The 24,394-nt window shown below is 40.8% G+C and overlaps 11 non-coding genes across 11 annotated transcripts; all 11 read left to right on the top strand.

Annotated features, from left to right (window-relative positions):
* The first annotated feature begins 514 nt into the window (after positions 1-514).
* On the top strand, positions 515-586 carry TRNAE-CUC (transfer RNA glutamic acid (anticodon CUC)). The gene has a single exon. It is a non-coding gene; the product is annotated as a tRNA-Glu (tRNA).
* An 844-nt stretch (positions 587-1,430) lies between these two features.
* TRNAE-CUC (transfer RNA glutamic acid (anticodon CUC)) lies at positions 1,431-1,502 on the top strand. The gene has a single exon. It is a non-coding gene; the product is annotated as a tRNA-Glu (tRNA).
* A 3,909-nt stretch (positions 1,503-5,411) lies between these two features.
* On the top strand, positions 5,412-5,483 carry TRNAE-CUC (transfer RNA glutamic acid (anticodon CUC)). Its single transcript has one exon. It is a non-coding gene; the product is annotated as a tRNA-Glu (tRNA).
* Positions 5,484-6,327: 844 nt separating this feature from the next.
* Positions 6,328-6,399, top strand: TRNAE-CUC (transfer RNA glutamic acid (anticodon CUC)). Its single transcript has one exon. It is a non-coding gene; the product is annotated as a tRNA-Glu (tRNA).
* Positions 6,400-13,337: 6,938 nt separating this feature from the next.
* TRNAE-CUC (transfer RNA glutamic acid (anticodon CUC)) lies at positions 13,338-13,409 on the top strand. The gene has a single exon. It is a non-coding gene; the product is annotated as a tRNA-Glu (tRNA).
* Positions 13,410-13,936: 527 nt separating this feature from the next.
* On the top strand, positions 13,937-14,008 carry TRNAE-CUC (transfer RNA glutamic acid (anticodon CUC)). Its single transcript has one exon. It is a non-coding gene; the product is annotated as a tRNA-Glu (tRNA).
* A 2,677-nt stretch (positions 14,009-16,685) lies between these two features.
* TRNAE-CUC (transfer RNA glutamic acid (anticodon CUC)) lies at positions 16,686-16,757 on the top strand. The gene has a single exon. It is a non-coding gene; the product is annotated as a tRNA-Glu (tRNA).
* A 527-nt stretch (positions 16,758-17,284) lies between these two features.
* On the top strand, positions 17,285-17,356 carry TRNAE-CUC (transfer RNA glutamic acid (anticodon CUC)). The gene has a single exon. It is a non-coding gene; the product is annotated as a tRNA-Glu (tRNA).
* An 844-nt stretch (positions 17,357-18,200) lies between these two features.
* TRNAE-CUC (transfer RNA glutamic acid (anticodon CUC)) lies at positions 18,201-18,272 on the top strand. Its single transcript has one exon. It is a non-coding gene; the product is annotated as a tRNA-Glu (tRNA).
* Positions 18,273-23,697: 5,425 nt separating this feature from the next.
* TRNAE-CUC (transfer RNA glutamic acid (anticodon CUC)) lies at positions 23,698-23,769 on the top strand. Its single transcript has one exon. It is a non-coding gene; the product is annotated as a tRNA-Glu (tRNA).
* A 527-nt stretch (positions 23,770-24,296) lies between these two features.
* TRNAE-CUC (transfer RNA glutamic acid (anticodon CUC)) lies at positions 24,297-24,368 on the top strand. The gene has a single exon. It is a non-coding gene; the product is annotated as a tRNA-Glu (tRNA).
* The last annotated feature ends 26 nt before the right edge of the window (positions 24,369-24,394 follow it).

The following is a 24,394-nucleotide window of genomic DNA, read 5'->3' as shown; positions in this document are numbered from 1 at the left end:
GAATATTTTTGCCAAAAACACCAACCTTTCAAAGAAATGATGCACTTTCAGTTCAGCGCATCATTTCTAATACTTGAGCAACAGTGAGTTGTCAAAACAGACAATGGAAATTGATAACAAAGAGTCAGCTATCTTCCTTTCTTAGTGAATATTTTTCAGTTAGCTACTAAAAGACTTGTGCTCTTGTACAAAAGTATTTTTTTCATCAGAACCAATTAGACCATATTTGATATCTGAGTCATTAATGTCTTCTTTCTTTAGCACCAGAACAATTTATCATGGAGCCAGGGACTCTCAACGTCTAGCTCCTCAAAATAATTTTTTCGTGCCAGTACTATACATCCATCAGGTAAAGCTGCTGTGTGGTGTAATTTAAGACTGCTATGCACAACCATTTTTACTCTCCTTCATTCTAAAACTGATTCCTAGTAGCCCACTCCCTCACATTCCATTGCTTTGGACTTCATTCAGGAAACTTTCTTTTCTTTCATGGAGTGTCAAACTAAACCATCCATCCCTGGTGGTCTAGTGGCTAGGATTCGGCGCTCTCACCGCCGCGGCCCGGGTTCGATTCCCGGTCAGGGAAAGTGTGGTCCTCGGAATATTTTTGCCAAAAACACCAACCTTTCAAAGAAATGATGCACTTTCAGTTCAGCGCATCATTTCTAATACTTGAGCAACAGTGAGTTGTCAAAACAGACAATGGAAATTGATAACAAAGAGTCAGCTATCTTCCTTTCTTAGTGAATATTTTTCAGTTAGCTACTAAAAGACTTGTGCTCTTGTACAAAAGTATTTTTTTTTACATGGAGTGTCAAACTAAACCATCCCTCCCTGGTGGTCTACTGGCTAGGATTCAGCGCTCTCACCGCCGCGGCCCGGGTTCGATTCCCGGTCAGGGAAAGTGAGGTCCTTGGAATATTTTTGCTAAAAACACCAACCTTTCAAAGAAATGATGCACTTTCAGTTCAGCGCATCATTTCTAATACTTGAGCAACAGTGAGTTGTCAAAACAGACAATGGAAATTGATAACAAAGAGTCAGCTATCTTCCTTTCTTAGTGAATATTTTTCAGTTAGCTACTAAAAGACTTGTGCTCTTGTACAAAAGTATTTTTTTCATCAGAACCAATTAGACCTTATTTGATATCTGAATCATTAATGTCTTCTTTCTTTAGCACCAGAACAATTTATCATGGAGCCAGGGACTCTCAACGTCTAGCTCCTCAAAATAATTTTTTCGTGCCCGTACTATACATCCATCAGGTAAAGCTGCTGTGTGGTGTAATTTAAGACTGCTATGCACAACCATTTTTACTCTCCTTCCTTCTAAAACTGATTCCTAGTAGCCCACTCCCTCACATTCCATTGCTTTGGACTTCATTCAGGAAACTTCCTTTTCTTTCATGGAGTGTCAAACTAAACCATCCATCCCTGGTGGTCTAGTGGCTAGGATTCGGCGCTCTCACCGCCGTGGCCCGGGTTCGATTCCCGGTCAGGAAAAGTGTGGTCCTCGGAATATTTTTGCCAAAAACACCAACCTTTCAAAGAAATGATGCACTTTCAGTTCAGCGCATCATTTCTAATACTTGAGCAACAGTGAGTTGTCAAAACAGACAATGGAAATTGATAACAAAGAGTCAGCTATCTTCCTTTCTTAGTGAATATTTTTCAGTTAGCTACTAAAAGACTTGTGCTCTTGTACAAAAGTATTTTTTTTGACATGGAGTGTCAAACTAAACCATCCCTCCCTGGTGGTCTACTGGCTAGGATTCAGCGCTCTCACCGCCGCGGCCCGGGTTCGATTCCTGGTCAGGGAAAGTGAGGTCCTTGGAATATTTTTGCTAAAAACACCAACCTTTCAAAGAAATGATGCACTTTCAGTTCAGCGCATCATTTCTAATACTTGAGCAACAGTGAGTTGTCAAAACAGACAATGGAAATTGATAACAAAGAGTCAGCTATCTTCCTTTCTTAGTGAATATTTTTCAGTTAGCTACTAAAAGACTTGTGCTCTTGTACAAAAGTATTTTTTTCATCAGAACCAATTAGACCTTATTTGATATCTGAATCATTAATGTCTTCTTTCTTTAGCACCAGAACAATTTATCATGGAGCCAGGGACTCTCAACGTCTAGCTCCTCATAATAATTTTTTCGTGCCCGTACTATACATCCATCAGGTAAAGCTGCTGTGTGGTGTAATTTAAGACTGCTATGCACAACCATTTTTACTCTCCTTCCTTCTAAAACTGATTCCTAGTAGCCCACTCCCTCACATTCCATTGCTTTGGACTTCATTCAGGAAACTTCCTTTTCTTTCATGGAGTGTCAAACTAAACCATCCCTCCCAGGTGGTCTAGTGGCTAGGATTCGGCGCTCTCACCGCTGCGACCTGGGTTCGATTCCTGGTCAGGCAAAGTGAGGTCCTCGGAATATTTTTGCCAAAAACACCAACCTTTCAAAGAAATGATGCACTTTCAGTTCAGCGCATCATTTCTAATACTTGAGCAACAGTGAGTTGTCAAAACAGACAATGGAAATTGATAACAAAGAGTCAGCTATCTTCCTTTCTTAGTGAATATTTTTCAGTTAGCTACTAAAAGACTTGTGCTCTTGTACAAAAGTATTTTTTTTGACATGGAGTGTCAAACTAAACCATCCCTCCCTGGTGGTCTACTGGCTAGGATTCGGCGCTCTCACCGCCACTGCCCGGGTTCGATTCCCGGGCTGGGAAAGTGAGGTCCTTGGAATATTTTTGCCAAAAACACCAACCTTTCAAAGAAATGATGCACTTTCAGTTCAGCGCATCATTTCTAATACTTGAGCAACAGTGAGTTGTCAAAACAGACAATGGAAATTGATAACAAAGAGTCAGCTATCTTCCTTTCTTAGTGAATATTTTTCAGTTAGCTACTAAAAGACTTGTGCTCTTGTACAAAAGTATTTTTTTCATCAGAACCAATTAGACCATATTTGATATCTGAGTCATTAATGTCTTCTTTCTTTAGCACCAGAACAATTTATCATGGAGCCAGGGACTCTCAACGTCTAGCTCCTCAAAATAATTTTTTCGTGCCAGTACTATACATCCATCAGGTAAAGCTGCTGTGTGGTGTAATTTAAGACTGCTATGCACAACCATTTTTACTCTCCTTCATTCTAAAACTGATTCCTAGTAGCCCACTCCCTCACATTCCATTGCTTTGGACTTCATTCAGGAAACTTTCTTTTCTTTCATGGAGTGTCAAACTAAACCATCCCTCCCAGGTGGTCTAGTGGCTAGGATTCGGCGCTCTCACTGCTGCGGCCTGGGTTCGATTCCTGGTCAGGCAAAGTGAGGTCCTCGGAATATTTTTGCCCAAAACACCAACCTTTCAAAGAAATGATGCACTTTCAGTTCAGCGCATCATTTCTAATACTTGAGCAACAGTGAGTTGTCAAAACAGACAATGGAAATTGATAACAAAGAGTCAGCTATCTTCCTTTCTTAGTGAATATTTTTCAGTTAGCTACTAAAAGACTTGTGCTCTTGTACAAAAGTATTTTTTTTGACATGGAGTGTCAAACTAAACCATCCCTCCCTGGTGGTCTACTGGCTAGGATTCGGCGCTCTCACCGCCGCTGCCCGGGTTCGATTCCCGGGCTGGGAAAGTGAGGTCCTTGGAATATTTTTGCCAAAAACACCAACCTTTCAAAGAAATGATGCACTTTCAGTTCAGCGCATCATTTCTAATACTTGAGCAACAGTGAGTTGTCAAAACAGACAATGGAAATTGATAACAAAGAGTCAGCTATCTTCCTTTCTTAGTGAATATTTTTCAGTTAGCTACTAAAAGACTTGTGCTCTTGTACAAAAGTATTTTTTTGACATGGAGTGTCAAACTAAACCATCCCTCCCTGGTGGTCTACTGGCTAGGATTCGGCGCTCTCACCGCCGCTGCCTGGGTTCGATTCCCGGGCTGGGAAAGTGAGGTCCTTGGAATATTTTTGCCAAAAACACCAACCTTTCAAAGAAATGATGCACTTTCAGTTCAGCGCATCATTTCTAATACTTGAGCAACAGTGAGATGTCAAAACAGACAATGGAAATTGATAACAGAGAGTCAGCTATCTTCCTTTCTTAGTGAATATTTTTCAGTTAGCTACTAAAAGACTTTTGCTCTTGTACAAAAGTATTTTTTTCATCAGAACCAATTAGACCATATTTGATATCTGAGTCATTAATGTCTTCTTTCTTTAGCACCAGAACAATTTATCATGGAGCCAGGGACTCTCAACGTCTAGCTCCTCAAAATAATTTTTTCGTGCCAGTACTATACATCCATCAGGTAAAGCTGCTGTGCGGTGTAATTTAAGACTGCTATGCACAACCATTTTTACTCTCCTTCCTTCTAAAACTGATTCCTATTAGCCCACTCCCTCACATTCCATTGCTTTGGACTTCATTCAGGAAACTTCCTTTTCTTTCATGGAGTGTCAAACTAAACCATCCCTCCCAGGTGGTCTAGTGGCTAGGATTCGGCGCTCTCACCGCTGCGGCCTGGGTTCGATTCCTGGTCAGGCAAAGTGAGGTCCTCGGAATATTTTTGCCAAAAACACCAACCTTTCAAAGAAATGATGCACTTTCAGTTCAGCGCATCATTTCTAATACTTGAGCAACAGTGAGTTGTCAAAACAGACAATGGAAATTGATAACAAAGAGTCAGCTATCTTCCTTTCTTAGTGAATATTTTTCAGTTAGCTACTAAAAGACTTGTGCTCTTGTACAAAAGTATTTTTTTTGACATGGAGTGTCAAACTAAACCATCCCTCCCTGGTGGTCTACTGGCTAGGATTCGGCGCTCTCACCGCCGCTGCCCGGGTTCGATTCCCGGGCTGGGAAAGTGAGGTCCTTGGAATATTTTTGCCAAAAACTCCAACCTTTCAAAGAAATGATGCACTTTCAGTTCAGCGCATCATTTCTAATACTTGAGCAACAGTGAGATGTCAAAACAGACAATGGAAATTGATAACAGAGAGTCAGCTATCTTCCTTTCTTAGTGAATATTTTTCAGTTAGCTACTAAAAGACTTGTGCTCTTGTACAAAAGTATTTTTTTCATCAGAACCAATTAGACCATATTTGATATCTGAGTCATTAATGTCTTCTTTCTTTAGCACCAGAACAATTTATCATGGAGCCAGGGACTCTCAACGTCTAGCTCCTCAAAATTATTTTTTCGTGCCAGTACTATACATCCATCAGGTAAAGCTGCTGTGTGGTGTAATTTAAGACTGCTATGCACAACCATTTTTACTCTCCTTCCTTCTAAAACTGATTCCTAGTAGCAACACTCCCTCACATTCCATTGCTTTGGACTTCATTCAGAAAACTTCCTTTTCTTTCATGGAGTGTCAAACTAAACCATCCCTCCCTGGTGGTCTAGTGGCTAGGATTCGGCGCTCTCACCGCCGCGGCCCGGGTTCGATTCCCGGTCAGGGAAAGTGTGGTCCTCGGAATATTTTTGCCAAAAACACCAACCTTTCAAAGAAATGATGCACTTTCAGTTCAGCGCATCATTTCTAATACTTGAGCAACAGTGAGTTGTCAAAACAGACAATGGAAATTGATAACAAAGAGTCAGCTATCTTCCTTTCTTAGTGAATATTTTTCAGTTAGCTACTAAAAGACTTGTGCTCTTGTACAAAAGTATTTTTTTTTACATGGAGTGTCAAACTAAACCATCCCTCCCTGGTGGTCTACTGGCTAGGATTCAGCGCTCTCACCGCCGCGGCCCGGGTTCGATTCCCGGTCAGGGAAAGTGAGGTCCTTGGAATATTTTTGCTAAAAACACCAACCTTTCAAAGAAATGATGCACTTTCAGTTCAGCGCATCATTTCTAATACTTGAGCAACAGTGAGTTGTCAAAACAGACAATGGAAATTGATAACAAAGAGTCAGCTATCTTCCTTTCTTAGTGAATATTTTTCAGTTAGCTACTAAAAGACTTGTGCTCTTGTACAAAAGTATTTTTTTCATCAGAACCAATTAGACCTTATTTGATATCTGAATCATTAATGTCTTCTTTCTTTAGCACCAGAACAATTTATCATGGAGCCAGGGACTCTCAACGTCTAGCTCCTCAAAATAATTTTTTCGTGCCCGTACTATACATCCATCAGGTAAAGCTGCTGTGTGGTGTAATTTAAGACTGCTATGCACAACCATTTTTACTCTCCTTCCTTCTAAAACTGATTCCTAGTAGCCCACTCCCTCACATTCCATTGCTTTGGACTTCATTCAGGAAACTTCCTTTTCTTTCATGGAGTGTCAAACTAAACCATCCATCCCTGGTGGTCTAGTGGCTAGGATTCGGCGCTCTCACCGCCGTGGCCCGGGTTCGATTCCCGGTCAGGAAAAGTGTGGTCCTCGGAATATTTTTGCCAAAAACACCAACCTTTCAAAGAAATGATGCACTTTCAGTTCAGCGCATCATTTCTAATACTTGAGCAACAGTGAGTTGTCAAAACAGACAATGGAAATTGATAACAAAGAGTCAGCTATCTTCCTTTCTTAGTGAATATTTTTCAGTTAGCTACTAAAAGACTTGTGCTCTTGTACAAAAGTATTTTTTTTGACATGGAGTGTCAAACTAAACCATCCCTCCCTGGTGGTCTACTGGCTAGGATTCAGCGCTCTCACCGCCGCGGCCCGGGTTCGATTCCTGGTCAGGGAAAGTGAGGTCCTTGGAATATTTTTGCTAAAAACACCAACCTTTCAAAGAAATGATGCACTTTCAGTTCAGCGCATCATTTCTAATACTTGAGCAACAGTGAGTTGTCAAAACAGACAATGGAAATTGATAACAAAGAGTCAGCTATCTTCCTTTCTTAGTGAATATTTTTCAGTTAGCTACTAAAAGACTTGTGCTCTTGTACAAAAGTATTTTTTTCATCAGAACCAATTAGACCTTATTTGATATCTGAATCATTAATGTCTTCTTTCTTTAGCACCAGAACAATTTATCATGGAGCCAGGGACTCTCAACGTCTAGCTCCTCATAATAATTTTTTCGTGCCCGTACTATACATCCATCAGGTAAAGCTGCTGTGTGGTGTAATTTAAGACTGCTATGCACAACCATTTTTACTCTCCTTCCTTCTAAAACTGATTCCTAGTAGCCCACTCCCTCACATTCCATTGCTTTGGACTTCATTCAGGAAACTTCCTTTTCTTTCATGGAGTGTCAAACTAAACCATCCCTCCCAGGTGGTCTAGTGGCTAGGATTCGGCGCTCTCACCGCTGCGACCTGGGTTCGATTCCTGGTCAGGCAAAGTGAGGTCCTCGGAATATTTTTGCCAAAAACACCAACCTTTCAAAGAAATGATGCACTTTCAGTTCAGCGCATCATTTCTAATACTTGAGCAACAGTGAGTTGTCAAAACAGACAATGGAAATTGATAACAAAGAGTCAGCTATCTTCCTTTCTTAGTGAATATTTTTCAGTTAGCTACTAAAAGACTTGTGCTCTTGTACAAAAGTATTTTTTTTGACATGGAGTGTCAAACTAAACCATCCCTCCCTGGTGGTCTACTGGCTAGGATTCGGCGCTCTCACCGCCACTGCCCGGGTTCGATTCCCGGGCTGGGAAAGTGAGGTCCTTGGAATATTTTTGCCAAAAACACCAACCTTTCAAAGAAATGATGCACTTTCAGTTCAGCGCATCATTTCTAATACTTGAGCAACAGTGAGTTGTCAAAACAGACAATGGAAATTGATAACAAAGAGTCAGCTATCTTCCTTTCTTAGTGAATATTTTTCAGTTAGCTACTAAAAGACTTGTGCTCTTGTACAAAAGTATTTTTTTCATCAGAACCAATTAAACCTTATTTGATATCTGAATCATTAATGTCTTCTTTCTTTAGCACCAGAACAATTTATCATGGAGCCAGGGACTCTCAACGTCTAGCTCCTCAAAATAATTTTTTCGTGCCATTACTATACATCCATCAGGTAAAGCTGCTGTGTGGTGTAATTTAAGACTGCTATGCACAACCATTTTTACTCTCCTTCCTTCTAAAACTGATTCCTAGTAGCCCACTCCCTCACATTCCATTGCTTTGGACTTCATTCAGGAAACTTCCTTTTCTTTCATGGAGTGTCAAACTAAACCATCCCTCCCAGGTGGTCTAGTGGCTAGGATTCGGCGCTCTCACCGCTGCGGCCTGGGTTCGATTCCTGGTCAGGCAAAGTGAGGTCCTCGGAATATTTTTGCCAAAAACACCAACCTTTCAAAGAAATGATGCACTTTCAGTTCAGCGCATCATTTCTAATACTTGAGCAACAGTGAGTTGTCAAAACAGACAATGGAAATTGATAACAAAGAGTCAGCTATCTTCCTTTCTTAGTGAATATTTTTCAGTTAGCTACTAAAAGACTTGTGCTCTTGTACAAAAGTATTTTTTTTGACATGGAGTGTCAAACTAAACCATCCCTCCCTGGTGGTCTACTGGCTAGGATTCGGCGCTCTCACCGCCGCTGCCCGGGTTCGATTCCCGGGCTGGGAAAGTGAGGTCCTTGGAATATTTTTGCCAAAAACACTAACCTTTCAAAGAAATGATGCACTTTCAGTTCAGCGCATCATTTCTAATACTTGAGCAACAGTGAGATGTCAAAACAGACAATGGAAATTGATAACAGAGAGTCAGCTATCTTCCTTTCTTAGTGAATATTTTTCAGTTAGCTACTAAAAGACTTGTGCTCTTGTACAAAAGTATTTTTTTCATCAGAACCAATTAGACCATATTTGATATCTGAGTCATTAATGTCTTCTTTCTTTAGCACCAGAACAATTTATCATGGAGCCAGGGACTCTCAACGTCTAGCTCCTCAAAATTATTTTTTCGTGCCAGTACTATACATCCATCAGGTAAAGCTGCTGTGTGGTGTAATTTAAGACTGCTATGCACAACCATTTTTACTCTCCTTCCTTCTAAAACTGATTCCTAGTAGCCCACTCCCTCACATTCCATTGCTTTGGACTTCATTCAGAAAACTTCCTTTTCTTTCATGGAGTGTCAAACTAAACCATCCCTCCCTGGTGGTCTAGTGGCTAGGATTCGGCGCTCTCACCACCGCGGCCCAGGTTCAATTCCCGGTCAGGGAAAGTGAGGTCCTCGGAATATTTTTGCCAAAAACACCAACCTTTCAAAGAAATGATGCACTTTCAGTTCAGCGCATCATTTCTAATACTTGAGCAACAGTGAGTTGTCAAAACAGACAATGGAAATTGATAACAAAGAGTCAGCTATCTTCCTTTCTTAGTGAATATTTTTCAGTTAGCTACTAAAAGACTTGTGCTCTTGTACAAAAGTATTTTTTTTGACATGGAGTGTCAAACTAAACCATCCCTCCCTGGTGGTCTACTGGCTAGGATTCGGCGCTCTCACCGCCACTGCCCGGGTTCGATTCCCGGGCTGGGAAAGTGAGGTCCTTGGAATATTTTTGCCAAAAACACCAACCTTTCAAAGAAATGATGCACTTTCAGTTCAGCGCATCATTTCTAATACTTGAGCAACAGTGAGATGTCAAAACAGACAATGGAAATTGATAACAGAGAGTCAGCTATCTTCCTTTCTTAGTGAATATTTTTCAGTTAGCTACTAAAAGACTTGTGCTCTTGTACAAAAGTATTTTTTTCATCAGAACCAATTAGACCATATTTGATATCTGAGTCATTAATGTCTTCTTTCTTTAGCACCAGAACAATTTATCATGGAGCCAGGGACACTCAACGTCTAGCTCCTCAAAATAATTTTTTCGTGCCAGTACTATACATCCATCAGGTAAAGCTGCTGTGTGGTGTAATTTAAGACTGCTATGCACAACCATTTTTACTCTCCTTCCTTCTAAAACTGATTCCTAGTAGCCCACTCCCTCACATTCCATTGCTTTGGACTTCATTCAGGAAACTTCCTTTTCTTTCATGGAGTGTCAAACTAAACCATCCCTCCCAGGTGGTCTAGTGGCTAGGATTCGGCGCTCTCACTGCTGCGGCCTGGGTTCGATTCCTGGTCAGGCAAAGTGAGGTCCTCGGAATATTTTTGCCAAAAACACCAACCTTTCAAAGAAATGATGCACTTTCAGTTCAGCGCATCATTTCAAATACTTGAGCAACAGTGAGTTGTCAAAACAGACAATGGAAATTGATAACAAAGAGTCAGCTATCTTCCTTTCTTAGTGAATATTTTTCAGTTAGCTACTAAAAGACTTGTGCTCTTGTACAAAAGTATTTTTTTCATCAGAACCAATTAGACCATATTTGATATCTGAGTCATTAATGTCTTCTTTCTTTAGCACCAGAACAATTTATCATGGAGCCAGGGACACTCAACGTCTAGCTCCTCAAAATAATTTTTTCGTGCCAGTACTATACATCCATCAGGTAAAGCTGCTGTGTGGTGTAATTTAAGACTGCTATGCACAACCATTTTTACTCTCCTTCCTTCTAAAACTGATTCCTAGTAGCCCACTCCCTCACATTCCATTGCTTTGGACTTCATTCAGGAAACTTCCTTTTCTTTCATGGAGTGTCAAACTAAACCATCCCTCCCAGGTGGTCTAGTGGCTAGGATTCGGCGCTCTCACTGCTGCGGCCTGGGTTCGATTCCTGGTCAGGCAAAGTGAGGTCCTCGGAATATTTTTGCCAAAAACACCAACCTTTCAAAGAAATGATGCACTTTCAGTTCAGCGCATCATTTCTAATACTTGAGCAACAGTGAGTTGTCAAAACAGACAATGGAAATTGATAACAAAGAGTCAGCTATCTTCCTTTCTTAGTGAATATTTTTCAGTTAGCTACTAAAAGACTTGTGCTCTTGTACAAAAGTATTTTTTTGACATGGAGTGTCAAACTAAACCATCCCTCCCTGGTGGTCTACTGGCTAGGATTCGGCGCTCTCACCGCCGCTGCCTGGGTTCGATTCCCGGGCTGGGAAAGTGAGGTCCTTGGAATATTTTTGCCAAAAACACCAACCTTTCAAAGAAATGATGCACTTTCAGTTCAGCGCATCATTTCTAATACTTGAGCAACAGTGAGATGTCAAAACAGACAATGGAAATTGATAACAGAGAGTCAGCTATCTTCCTTTCTTAGTGAATATTTTTCAGTTAGCTACTAAAAGACTTTTGCTCTTGTACAAAAGTATTTTTTTCATCAGAACCAATTAGACCATATTTGATATCTGAGTCATTAATGTCTTCTTTCTTTAGCACCAGAACAATTTATCATGGAGCCAGGGACTCTCAACGTCTAGCTCCTCAAAATAATTTTTTCGTGCCAGTACTATACATCCATCAGGTAAAGCTGCTGTGTGGTGTAATTTAAGACTGCTATGCACAACCATTTTTACTCTCCTTCCTTCTAAAACTGATTCCTATTAGCCCACTCCCTCACATTCCATTGCTTTGGACTTCATTCAGGAAACTTCCTTTTCTTTCATGGAGTGTCAAACTAAACCATCCCTCCCAGGTGGTCTAGTGGCTAGGATTCGGCGCTCTCACCGCTGCGGCCTGGGTTCGATTCCTGGTCAGGCAAAGTGAGGTCCTCGGAATATTTTTGCCAAAAACACCAACCTTTCAAAGAAATGATGCACTTTCAGTTCAGCGCATCATTTCTAATACTTGAGCAACAGTGAGTTGTCAAAACAGACAATGGAAATTGATAACAAAGAGTCAGCTATCTTCCTTTCTTAGTGAATATTTTTCAGTTAGCTACTAAAAGACTTGTGCTCTTGTACAAAAGTATTTTTTTGACATGGAGTGTCAAACTAAACCATCCCTCCCTGGTGGTCTACTGGCTAGGATTCGGCGCTCTCACCGCCGCTGCCTGGGTTCGATTCCCGGGCTGGGAAAGTGAGGTCCTTGGAATATTTTTGCCAAAAACACCAACCTTTCAAAGAAATGATGCACTTTCAGTTCAGCGCATCATTTCTAATACTTGAGCAACAGTGAGATGTCAAAACAGACAATGGAAATTGATAACAGAGAGTCAGCTATCTTCCTTTCTTAGTGAATATTTTTCAGTTAGCTACTAAAAGACTTTTGCTCTTGTACAAAAGTATTTTTTTCATCAGAACCAATTAGACCATATTTGATATCTGAGTCATTAATGTCTTCTTTCTTTAGCACCAGAACAATTTATCATGGAGCCAGGGACTCTCAACGTCTAGCTCCTCAAAATAATTTTTTCGTGCCAGTACTATACATCCATCAGGTAAAGCTGCTGTGTGGTGTAATTTAAGACTGCTATGCACAACCATTTTTACTCTCCTTCCTTCTAAAACTGATTCCTATTAGCCCACTCCCTCACATTCCATTGCTTTGGACTTCATTCAGGAAACTTCCTTTTCTTTCATGGAGTGTCAAACTAAACCATCCCTCCCAGGTGGTCTAGTGGCTAGGATTCGGCGCTCTCACCGCTGCGGCCTGGGTTCGATTCCTGGTCAGGCAAAGTGAGGTCCTCGGAATATTTTTGCCAAAAACACCAACCTTTCAAAGAAATGATGCACTTTCAGTTCAGCGCATCATTTCTAATACTTGAGCAACAGTGAGTTGTCAAAACAGACAATGGAAATTGATAACAAAGAGTCAGCTATCTTCCTTTCTTAGTGAATATTTTTCAGTTAGCTACTAAAAGACTTGTGCTCTTGTACAAAAGTATTTTTTTTTACATGGAGTGTCAAACTAAACCATCCCTCCCTGGTGGTCTACTGGCTAGGATTCGGCGCTCTCACCGCCGCTGCCCGGGTTCGATTCCCGGGCTGGGAAAGTGAGGTCCTTGGAATATTTTTGCCAAAAACTCCAACCTTTCAAAGAAATGATGCACTTTCAGTTCAGCGCATCATTTCTAATACTTGAGCAACAGTGAGATGTCAAAACAGACAATGGAAATTGATAACAGAGAGTCAGCTATCTTCCTTTCTTAGTGAATATTTTTCAGTTAGCTACTAAAAGACTTGTGCTCTTGTACAAAAGTATTTTTTTCATCAGAACCAATTAGACCATATTTGATATCTGAGTCATTAATGTCTTCTTTCTTTAGCACCAGAACAATTTATCATGGAGCCAGGGACTCTCAATGTCTAGCTCCTCAAAATTATTTTTTCGTGCCAGTACTATACATCCATCAGGTAAAGCTGCTGTGTGGTGTAATTTAAGACTGCTATGCACAACCATTTTTACTCTCCTTCCTTCTAAAACTGATTCCTAGTAGCAACACTCCCTCACATTCCATTGCTTTGGACTTCATTCAGAAAACTTCCTTTTCTTTCATGGAGTGTCAAACTAAACCATCCCTCCCTGGTGGTCTAGTGGCTAGGATTCGGCACTCTCACCGCCGCGGCCCGGGTTCGATTCCCGGTCAGGGAAAGTGAGGTCCTCGGAATATTTTTGCCAAAAACACCAACCTTTCAAAGAAATGATGCACTTTCAGTTCAGCGCATCATTTCTAATACTTGAGCAACAGTGAGTTGTCAAAACAGACAATGGAAATTGATAACAAAGAGTCAGCTATCTTCCTTTCTTAGTGAATATTTTTCAGTTAGCTACTAAAAGACTTGTGCTCTTGTACAAAAGTATTTTTTTCATCAGAACCAATTAGACCATATTTGATATCTGAGTCATTAATGTCTTCTTTCTTTAGCACCAGAACAATTTATCATGGAGCCAGGGACTCTCAACGTCTAGCTCCTCAAAATAATTTTTTCGTGCCAGTACTATACATCCATCAGGTAAAGCTGCTGTGTGGTGTAATTTAAGACTGCTATGCACAACCATTTTTACTCTCCTTCATTCTAAAACTGATTCCTAGTAGCCCACTCCCTCACATTCCATTGCTTTGGACTTCATTCAGGAAACTTCCTTTTCTTTCATGGAGTGTCAAACTAAACCATCCATCCCTGGTGGTCTAGTGGCTAGGATTCGGCGCTCTCACCGCCGCGGCCCGGGTTCGATTCCCGGTCAGGGAAAGTGTGGTCCTCGGAATATTTTTGCCAAAAACACCAACCTTTCAAAGAAATGATGCACTTTCAGTTCAGCGCATCATTTCTAATACTTGAGCAACAGTGAGTTGTCAAAACAGACAATGGAAATTGATAACAAAGAGTCAGCTATCTTCCTTTCTTAGTGAATATTTTTCAGTTAGCTACTAAAAGACTTGTGCTCTTGTACAAAAGTATTTTTTTTTACATGGAGTGTCAAACTAAACCATCCCTCCCTGGTGGTCTACTGGCTAGGATTCAGCGCTCTCACCGCCGCGGCCCGGGTTCGATTCCCGGTCAGGGAAAGTGAGGTCCTTGGAATATTTTTGCTAAAAACACCAACCTTTCAAAGAAATGATGCACTTTCAGTTCAGCGCATCATTTCTAATACTTGAGCAACAGTGAGTTGTCAAAACAGACAATGGAAATTGATAACAAAGAGTCAGCTATCTTCCTTTCTTAGTGAATATTTTTCAGTTAGCTACTAAAAGACTTGTGCTCTTGTACAAAAGTATTTTTTTTGACATGGAGTGTCAAACTAAACCATCCCTCCCTGGTGGTCTACTGGCTAGGATTCGGCGCTCTCACCGCCACTGCCCGGGTTCGATTCCCGGGCTGGGAAAGTGAGGTCCTTGGAATATTTTTGCCAAAAACACCAACCTTTCAAAGAAATGATGCACTTTCAGTTCAGCGCATCATTTCTAATACTTGAGCAACAGTGAGATGTCAAAACAGACAATGGAAATTGATAACAGAGAGTCAGCTATCTTCCTTTCTTAGTGAATATTTTTCAGTTAGCTACTAAAAGACTTGTGCTCTTGTACAAAAGTATTTTTTTCATCAGAACCAATTAGACCATATTTGATATCTGAGTCATTAATGTCTTCTTTCTTTAGCACCAGAACAATTTATCATGGAGCCAGGGACTCTCAACGTCTAGCTCCTCAAAATAATTTTTTCGTGCCAGTACTATACATCCATCAGGTAAAGCTGCTGTGTGGTGTAATTTAAGACTGCTATGCACAACCATTTTTACTCTCCTTCCTTCTAAAACTGATTCCTAGTAGCCCACTCCCTCACATTCCATTGCTTTGGACTTCATTCAGGAAACTTCCTTTTCTTTCATGGAGTGTCAAACTAAACCATCCCTCCCAGGTGGTCTAGTGGCTAGGATTCGGCGCTCTCACTGCTGCGGCCTGGGTTCGATTCCTGGTCAGGCAAAGTGAGGTCCTCGGAATATTTTTGCCAAAAACACCAACCTTTCAAAGAAATGATGCACTTTCAGTTCAGCGCATCATTTCTAATACTTGAGCAACAGTGAGATGTCAAAACAGACAATGGAAATTGATAACAGAGAGTCAGCTATCTTCCTTTCTTAGTGAATATTTTTCAGTTAGCTACTAAAAGACTTTTGCTCTTGTACAAAAGTATTTTTTTCATCAGAACCAATTAGACCATATTTGATATCTGAGTCATTAATGTCTTCTTTCTTTAGCACCAGAACAATTTATCATGGAGCCAGGGACTCTCAACGTCTAGCTCCTCAAAATAATTTTTTCGTGCCAGTACTATACATCCATCAGGTAAAGCTGCTGTGCGGTGTAATTTAAGACTGCTATGCACAACCATTTTTACTCTCCTTCCTTCTAAAACTGATTCCTATTAGCCCACTCCCTCACATTCCATTGCTTTGGACTTCATTCAGGAAACTTCCTTTTCTTTCATGGAGTGTCAAACTAAACCATCCCTCCCAGGTGGTCTAGTGGCTAGGATTCGGCGCTCTCACCGCTGCGGCCTGGGTTCGATTCCTGGTCAGGCAAAGTGAGGTCCTCGGAATATTTTTGCCAAAAACACCAACCTTTCAAAGAAATGATGCACTTTCAGTTCAGCGCATCATTTCTAATACTTGAGCAACAGTGAGTTGTCAAAACAGACAATGGAAATTGATAACAAAGAGTCAGCTATCTTCCTTTCTTAGTGAATATTTTTCAGTTAGCTACTAAAAGACTTGTGCTCTTGTACAAAAGTATTTTTTTTGACATGGAGTGTCAAACTAAACCATCCCTCCCTGGTGGTTTACTGGCTAGGATTCGGCGCTCTCACCGCCGCTGCCCGGGTTCGATTCCCGGGCTGGGAAAGTGAGGTCCTTGGAATATTTTTGCCAAAAACTCCAACCTTTCAAAGAAATGATGCACTTTCAGTTCAGCGCATCATTTCTAATACTTGAGCAACAGTGAGATGTCAAAACAGACAATGGAAATTGATAACAGAGAGTCAGCTATCTTCCTTTCTTAGTGAATATTTTTCAGTTAGCTACTAAAAGACTTGTGCTCTTGTACAAAAGTATTTTTTTCATCAGAACCAATTAGACCATATTTGATATCTGAGTCATTAATGTCTTCTTTCTTTAGCACCAGAACAATTTATCATGGAGCCAGGGACTCTCAACGTCTAGCTCCTCAAAATTATTTTTTCGTGCCAGTACTATACATCCATCAGGTAAAGCTGCTGTGTGGTGTAATTTAAGACTGCTATGCACAACCATTTTTACTCTCCTTCCTTCTAAAACTGATTCCTAGTAGCAACACTCCCTCACATTCCATTGCTTTGGACTTCATTCAGAAAACTTCCTTTTCTTTCATGGAGTGTCAAACTAAACCATCCCTCCCTGGTGGTCTAGTGGCTAGGATTCGGCGCTCTCACCGCCGCGGCCCGGGTTCGATTCCCGGTCAGGGAAAGTGAGGTCCTCGGAATATTTTTGCCAAAAACACCAACCTTTCAAAGAAATGATGCACTTTCAGTTCAGCGCATCATTTCTAATACTTGAGCAACAGTGAGTTGTCAAAACAGACAATGGAAATTGATAACAAAGAGTCAGCTATCTTCCTTTCTTAGTGAATATTTTTCAGTTAGCTACTAAAAGACTTGTGCTCTTGTACAAAAGTATTTTTTTCATCAGAACCAATTAGACCATATTTGATATCTGAGTCATTAATGTCTTCTTTCTTTAGCACCAGAACAATTTATCATGGAGCCAGGGACTCTCAACGTCTAGCTCCTCAAAATAATTTTTTCGTGCCAGTACTATACATCCATCAGGTAAAGCTGCTGTGTGGTGTAATTTAAGACTGCTATGCACAACCATTTTTACTCTCCTTCATTCTAAAACTGATTCCTAGTAGCCCACTCCCTCACATTCCATTGCTTTGGACTTCATTCAGGAAACTTTCTTTTCTTTCATGGAGTGTCAAACTAAACCATCCATCCCTGGTGGTCTAGTGGCTAGGATTCGGCGCTCTCACCGCCGCGGCCCGGGTTCGATTCCCGGTCAGGGAAAGTGTGGTCCTCGGAATATTTTTGCCAAAAACACCAACCTTTCAAAGAAATGATGCACTTTCAGTTCAGCGCATCATTTCTAATACTTGAGCAACAGTGAGTTGTCAAAACAGACAATGGAAATTGATAACAAAGAGTCAGCTATCTTCCTTTCTTAGTGAATATTTTTCAGTTAGCTACTAAAAGACTTGTGCTCTTGTACAAAAGTATTTTTTTTTACATGGAGTGTCAAACTAAACCATCCCTCCCTGGTGGTCTACTGGCTAGGATTCAGCGCTCTCACCGCCGCGGCCCGGGTTCGATTCCCGGTCAGGGAAAGTGAGGTCCTTGGAATATTTTTGCTAAAAACACCAACCTTTCAAAGAAATGATGCACTTTCAGTTCAGCGCATCATTTCTAATACTTGAGCAACAGTGAGTTGTCAAAACAGACAATGGAAATTGATAACAAAGAGTCAGCTATCTTCCTTTCTTAGTGAATATTTTTCAGTTAGCTACTAAAAGACTTGTGCTCTTGTACAAAAGTATTTTTTTCATCAGAACCAATTAGACCTTATTTGATATCTGAATCATTAATGTCTTCTTTCTTTAGCACCAGAACAATTTATCATGGAGCCAGGGACTCTCAACGTCTAGCTCCTCAAAATAATTTTTTCGTGCCCGTACTATACATCCATCAGGTAAAGCTGCTGTGTGGTGTAATTTAAGACTGCTATGCACAACCATTTTTACTCTCCTTCCTTCTAAAACTGATTCCTAGTAGCCCACTCCCTCACATTCCATTGCTTTGGACTTCATTCAGGAAACTTCCTTTTCTTTCATGGAGTGTCAAACTAAACCATCCATCCCTGGTGGTCTAGTGGCTAGGATTCGGCGCTCTCACCGCCGTGGCCCGGGTTCGATTCCCGGTCAGGAAAAGTGTGGTCCTCGGAATATTTTTGCCAAAAACACCAACCTTTCAAAGAAATGATGCACTTTCAGTTCAGCGCATCATTTCTAATACTTGAGCAACAGTGAGTTGTCAAAACAGACAATGGAAATTGATAACAAAGAGTCAGCTATCTTCCTTTCTTAGTGAATATTTTTCAGTTAGCTACTAAAAGACTTGTGCTCTTGTACAAAAGTATTTTTTTTGACATGGAGTGTCAAACTAAACCATCCCTCCCTGGTGGTCTACTGGCTAGGATTCAGCGCTCTCACCGCCGCGGCCCGGGTTCGATTCCTGGTCAGGGAAAGTGAGGTCCTTGGAATATTTTTGCTAAAAACACCAACCTTTCAAAGAAATGATGCACTTTCAGTTCAGCGCATCATTTCTAATACTTGAGCAACAGTGAGTTGTCAAAACAGACAATGGAAATTGATAACAAAGAGTCAGCTATCTTCCTTTCTTAGTGAATATTTTTCAGTTAGCTACTAAAAGACTTGTGCTCTTGTACAAAAGTATTTTTTTCATCAGAACCAATTAGACCTTATTTGATATCTGAATCATTAATGTCTTCTTTCTTTAGCACCAGAACAATTTATCATGGAGCCAGGGACTCTCAACGTCTAGCTCCTCATAATAATTTTTTCGTGCCCGTACTATACATCCATCAGGTAAAGCTGCTGTGTGGTGTAATTTAAGACTGCTATGCACAACCATTTTTACTCTCCTTCCTTCTAAAACTGATTCCTAGTAGCCCACTCCCTCACATTCCATTGCTTTGGACTTCATTCAGGAAACTTCCTTTTCTTTCATGGAGTGTCAAACTAAACCATCCCTCCCAGGTGGTCTAGTGGCTAGGATTCGGCGCTCTCACCGCTGCGACCTGGGTTCGATTCCTGGTCAGGCAAAGTGAGGTCCTCGGAATATTTTTGCCAAAAACACCAACCTTTCAAAGAAATGATGCACTTTCAGTTCAGCGCATCATTTCTAATACTTGAGCAACAGTGAGTTGTCAAAACAGACAATGGAAATTGATAACAAAGAGTCAGCTATCTTCCTTTCTTAGTGAATATTTTTCAGTTAGCTACTAAAAGACTTGTGCTCTTGTACAAAAGTATTTTTTTTGACATGGAGTGTCAAACTAAACCATCCCTCCCTGGTGGTCTACTGGCTAGGATTCGGCGCTCTCACCGCCACTGCCCGGGTTCGATTCCCGGGCTGGGAAAGTGAGGTCCTTGGAATATTTTTGCCAAAAACACCAACCTTTCAAAGAAATGATGCACTTTCAGTTCAGCGCATCATTTCTAATACTTGAGCAACAGTGAGTTGTCAAAACAGACAATGGAAATTGATAACAAAGAGTCAGCTATCTTCCTTTCTTAGTGAATATTTTTCAGTTAGCTACTAAAAGACTTGTGCTCTTGTACAAAAGTATTTTTTTCATCAGAACCAATTAAACCTTATTTGATATCTGAATCATTAATGTCTTCTTTCTTTAGCACCAGAACAATTTATCATGGAGCCAGGGACTCTCAACGTCTAGCTCCTCAAAATAATTTTTTCGTGCCATTACTATACATCCATCAGGTAAAGCTGCTGTGTGGTGTAATTTAAGACTGCTATGCACAACCATTTTTACTCTCCTTCCTTCTAAAACTGATTCCTAGTAGCCCACTCCCTCACATTCCATTGCTTTGGACTTCATTCAGGAAACTTCCTTTTCTTTCATGGAGTGTCAAACTAAACCATCCCTCCCAGGTGGTCTAGTGGCTAGGATTCGGCGCTCTCACCGCTGCGGCCTCGGTTCGATTCCTGGTCAGGCAAAGTGAGGTCCTCGGAATATTTTTGCCAAAAACACCAACCTTTCAAAGAAATGATGCACTTTCAGTTCAGCGCATCATTTCTAATACTTGAGCAACAGTGAGTTGTCAAAACAGACAATGGAAATTGATAACAAAGAGTCAGCTATCTTCCTTTCTTAGTGAATATTTTTCAGTTAGCTACTAAAAGACTTGTGCTCTTGTACAAAAGTATTTTTTTTGACATGGAGTGTCAAACTAAACCATCCCTCCCTGGTGGTCTACTGGCTAGGATTCGGCGCTCTCACCGCCGCTGCCCGGGTTCGATTCCCGGGCTGGGAAAGTGAGGTCCTTGGAATATTTTTGCCAAAAACACCAACCTTTCAAAGAAATGATGCACTTTCAGTTCAGCGCATCATTTCTAATACTTGAGCAACAGTGAGATGTCAAAACAGACAATGGAAATTGATAACAGAGAGTCAGCTATCTTCCTTTCTTAGTGAATATTTTTCAGTTAGCTACTAAAAGACTTGTGCTCTTGTACAAAAGTATTTTTTTCATCAGAACCAATTAGACCATATTTGATATCTGAGTCATTAATGTCTTCTTTCTTTAGCACCAGAACAATTTATCATGGAGCCAGGGACTCTCAACGTCTAGCTCCTCAAAATTATTTTTTCGTGCCAGTACTATACATCCATCAGGTAAAGCTGCTGTGTGGTGTAATTTAAGACTGCTATGCACAACCATTTTTACTCTCCTTCCTTCTAAAACTGATTCCTAGTAGCCCACTCCCTCACATTCCATTGCTTTGGACTTCATTCAGAAAACTTCCTTTTCTTTCATGGAGTGTCAAACTAAACCATCCCTCCCTGGTGGTCTAGTGGCTAGGATTCGGCGCTCTCACCACCGCGGCCCAGGTTCAATTCCCGGTCAGGGAAAGTGAGGTCCTCGGAATATTTTTGCCAAAAACACCAACCTTTCAAAGAAATGATGCACTTTCAGTTCAGCGCATCATTTCTAATACTTGAGCAACAGTGAGTTGTCAAAACAGACAATGGAAATTGATAACAAAGAGTCAGCTATCTTCCTTTCTTAGTGAATATTTTTCAGTTAGCTACTAAAAGACTTGTGCTCTTGTACAAAAGTATTTTTTTTTACATGGAGTGTCAAACTAAACCATCCCTCCCTGGTGGTCTACTGGCTAGGATTCAGCGCTCTCACCGCCGCGGCCCGGGTTCGATTCCCGGTCAGGGAAAGTGAGGTCCTTGGAATATTTTTGCTAAAAACACCAACCTTTCAAAGAAATGATGCACTTTCAGTTCAGCGCATCATTTCTAATACTTGAGCAACAGTGAGTTGTCAAAACAGACAATGGAAATTGATAACAAAGAGTCAGCTATCTTCCTTTCTTAGTGAATATTTTTCAGTTAGCTACTAAAAGACTTGTGCTCTTGTACAAAAGTATTTTTTTTGACATGGAGTGTCAAACTAAACCATCCCTCCCTGGTGGTCTACTGGCTAGGATTCGGCGCTCTCACCGCCACTGCCCGGGTTCGATTCCCGGGCTGGGAAAGTGAGGTCCTTGGAATATTTTTGCCAAAAACACCAACCTTTCAAAGAAATGATGCACTTTCAGTTCAGCGCATCATTTCTAATACTTGAGCAACAGTGAGATGTCAAAACAGACAATGGAAATTGATAACAGAGAGTCAGCTATCTTCCTTTCTTAGTGAATATTTTTCAGTTAGCTACTAAAAGACTTGTGCTCTTGTACAAAAGTATTTTTTTCATCAGAACCAATTAGACCATATTTGATATCTGAGTCATTAATGTCTTCTTTCTTTAGCACCAGAACAATTTATCATGGAGCCAGGGACTCTCAACGTCTAGCTCCTCAAAATAATTTTTTCGTGCCAGTACTATACATCCATCAGGTAAAGCTGCTGTGTGGTGTAATTTAAGACTGCTATGCACAACCATTTTTACTCTCCTTCCTTCTAAAACTGATTCCTAGTAGCCCACTCCCTCACATTCCATTGCTTTGGACTTCATTCAGGAAACTTCCTTTTCTTTCATGGAGTGTCAAACTAAACCATCCCTCCCAGGTGGTCTAGTGGCTAGGATTCGGCGCTCTCACTGCTGCGGCCTGGGTTCGATTCCTGGTCAGGCAAAGTGAGGTCCTCGGAATATTTTTGCCAAAAACACCAACCTTTCAAAGAAATGATGCACTTTCAGTTCAGCGCATCATTTCTAATACTTGAGCAACAGTGAGATGTCAAAACAGACAATGGAAATTGATAACAGAGAGTCAGCTATCTTCCTTTCTTAGTGAATATTTTTCAGTTAGCTACTAAAAGACTTTTGCTCTTGTACAAAAGTATTTTTTTCATCAGAACCAATTAGACCATATTTGATATCTGAGTCATTAATGTCTTCTTTCTTTAGCACCAGAACAATTTATCATGGAGCCAGGGACTCTCAACGTCTAGCTCCTCAAAATAATTTTTTCGTGCCAGTACTATACATCCATCAGGTAAAGCTGCTGTGCGGTGTAATTTAAGACTGCTATGCACAACCATTTTTACTCTCCTTCCTTCTAAAACTGATTCCTATTAGCCCACTCCCTCACATTCCATTGCTTTGGACTTCATTCAGGAAACTTCCTTTTCTTTCATGGAGTGTCAAACTAAACCATCCCTCCCAGGTGGTCTAGTGGCTAGGATTCGGCGCTCTCACCGCTGCGGCCTGGGTTCGATTCCTGGTCAGGCAAAGTGAGGTCCTCGGAATATTTTTGCCAAAAACACCAACCTTTCAAAGAAATGATGCACTTTCAGTTCAGCGCATCATTTCTAATACTTGAGCAACAGTGAGTTGTCAAAACAGACAATGGAAATTGATAACAAAGAGTCAGCTATCTTCCTTTCTTAGTGAATATTTTTCAGTTAGCTACTAAAAGACTTGTGCTCTTGTACAAAAGTATTTTTTTTGACATGGAGTGTCAAACTAAACCATCCCTCCCTGGTGGTTTACTGGCTAGGATTCGGCGCTCTCACCGCCGCTGCCCGGGTTCGATTCCCGGGCTGGGAAAGTGAGGTCCTTGGAATATTTTTGCCAAAAACTCCAACCTTTCAAAGAAATGATGCACTTTCAGTTCAGCGCATCATTTCTAATACTTGAGCAACAGTGAGATGTCAAAACAGACAATGGAAATTGATAACAGAGAGTCAGCTATCTTCCTTTCTTAGTGAATATTTTTCAGTTAGCTACTAAAAGACTTGTGCTCTTGTACAAAAGTATTTTTTTCATCAGAACCAATTAGACCATATTTGATATCTGAGTCATTAATGTCTTCTTTCTTTAGCACCAGAACAATTTATCATGGAGCCAGGGACTCTCAACGTCTAGCTCCTCAAAATTATTTTTTCGTGCCAGTACTATACATCCATCAGGTAAAGCTGCTGTGTGGTGTAATTTAAGACTGCTATGCACAACCATTTTTACTCTCCTTCCTTCTAAAACTGATTCCTAGTAGCAACACTCCCTCACATTCCATTGCTTTGGACTTCATTCAGAAAACTTCCTTTTCTTTCATGGAGTGTCAAACTAAACCATCCCTCCCTGGTGGTCTAGTGGCTAGGATTCGGCGCTCTCACCGCCGCGGCCCGGGTTCGATTCCCGGTCAGGGAAAGTGAGGTCCTCGGAATATTTTTGCCAAAAACACCAACCTTTCAAAGAAATGATGCACTTTCAGTTCAGCGCATCATTTCTAATACTTGAGCAACAGTGAGTTGTCAAAACAGACAATGGAAATTGATAACAAAGAGTCAGCTATCTTCCTTTCTTAGTGAATATTTTTCAGTTAGCTACTAAAAGACTTGTGCTCTTGTACAAAAGTATTTTTTTCATCAGAACCAATTAGACCATATTTGATATCTGAGTCATTAATGTCTTCTTTCTTTAGCACCAGAACAATTTATCATGGAGCCAGGGACTCTCAACGTCTAGCTCCTCAAAATAATTTTTTCGTGCCAGTACTATACATCCATCAGGTAAAGCTGCTGTGTGGTGTAATTTAAGACTGCTATGCACAACCATTTTTACTCTCCTTCATTCTAAAACTGATTCCTAGTAGCCCACTCCCTCACATTCCATTGCTTTGGACTTCATTCAGGAAACTTTCTTTTCTTTCATGGAGTGTCAAACTAAACCATCCATCCCTGGTGGTCTAGTGGCTAGGATTCGGCGCTCTCACCGCCGCGGCCCGGGTTCGATTCCCGGTCAGGGAAAGTGTGGTCCTCGGAATATTTTTGCC

Source organism: Taudactylus pleione, unplaced genomic scaffold (genome assembly GCF_031769625.1).
Source record: "Taudactylus pleione unplaced genomic scaffold, aTauple2 ptg000174l, whole genome shotgun sequence".
Lineage (NCBI taxonomy): Eukaryota > Metazoa > Chordata > Amphibia > Anura > Myobatrachidae > Taudactylus > Taudactylus pleione.
Note: the sequence above shows the minus strand (reverse complement) of the source record. Positions and strands in the feature narration are given on the sequence as shown.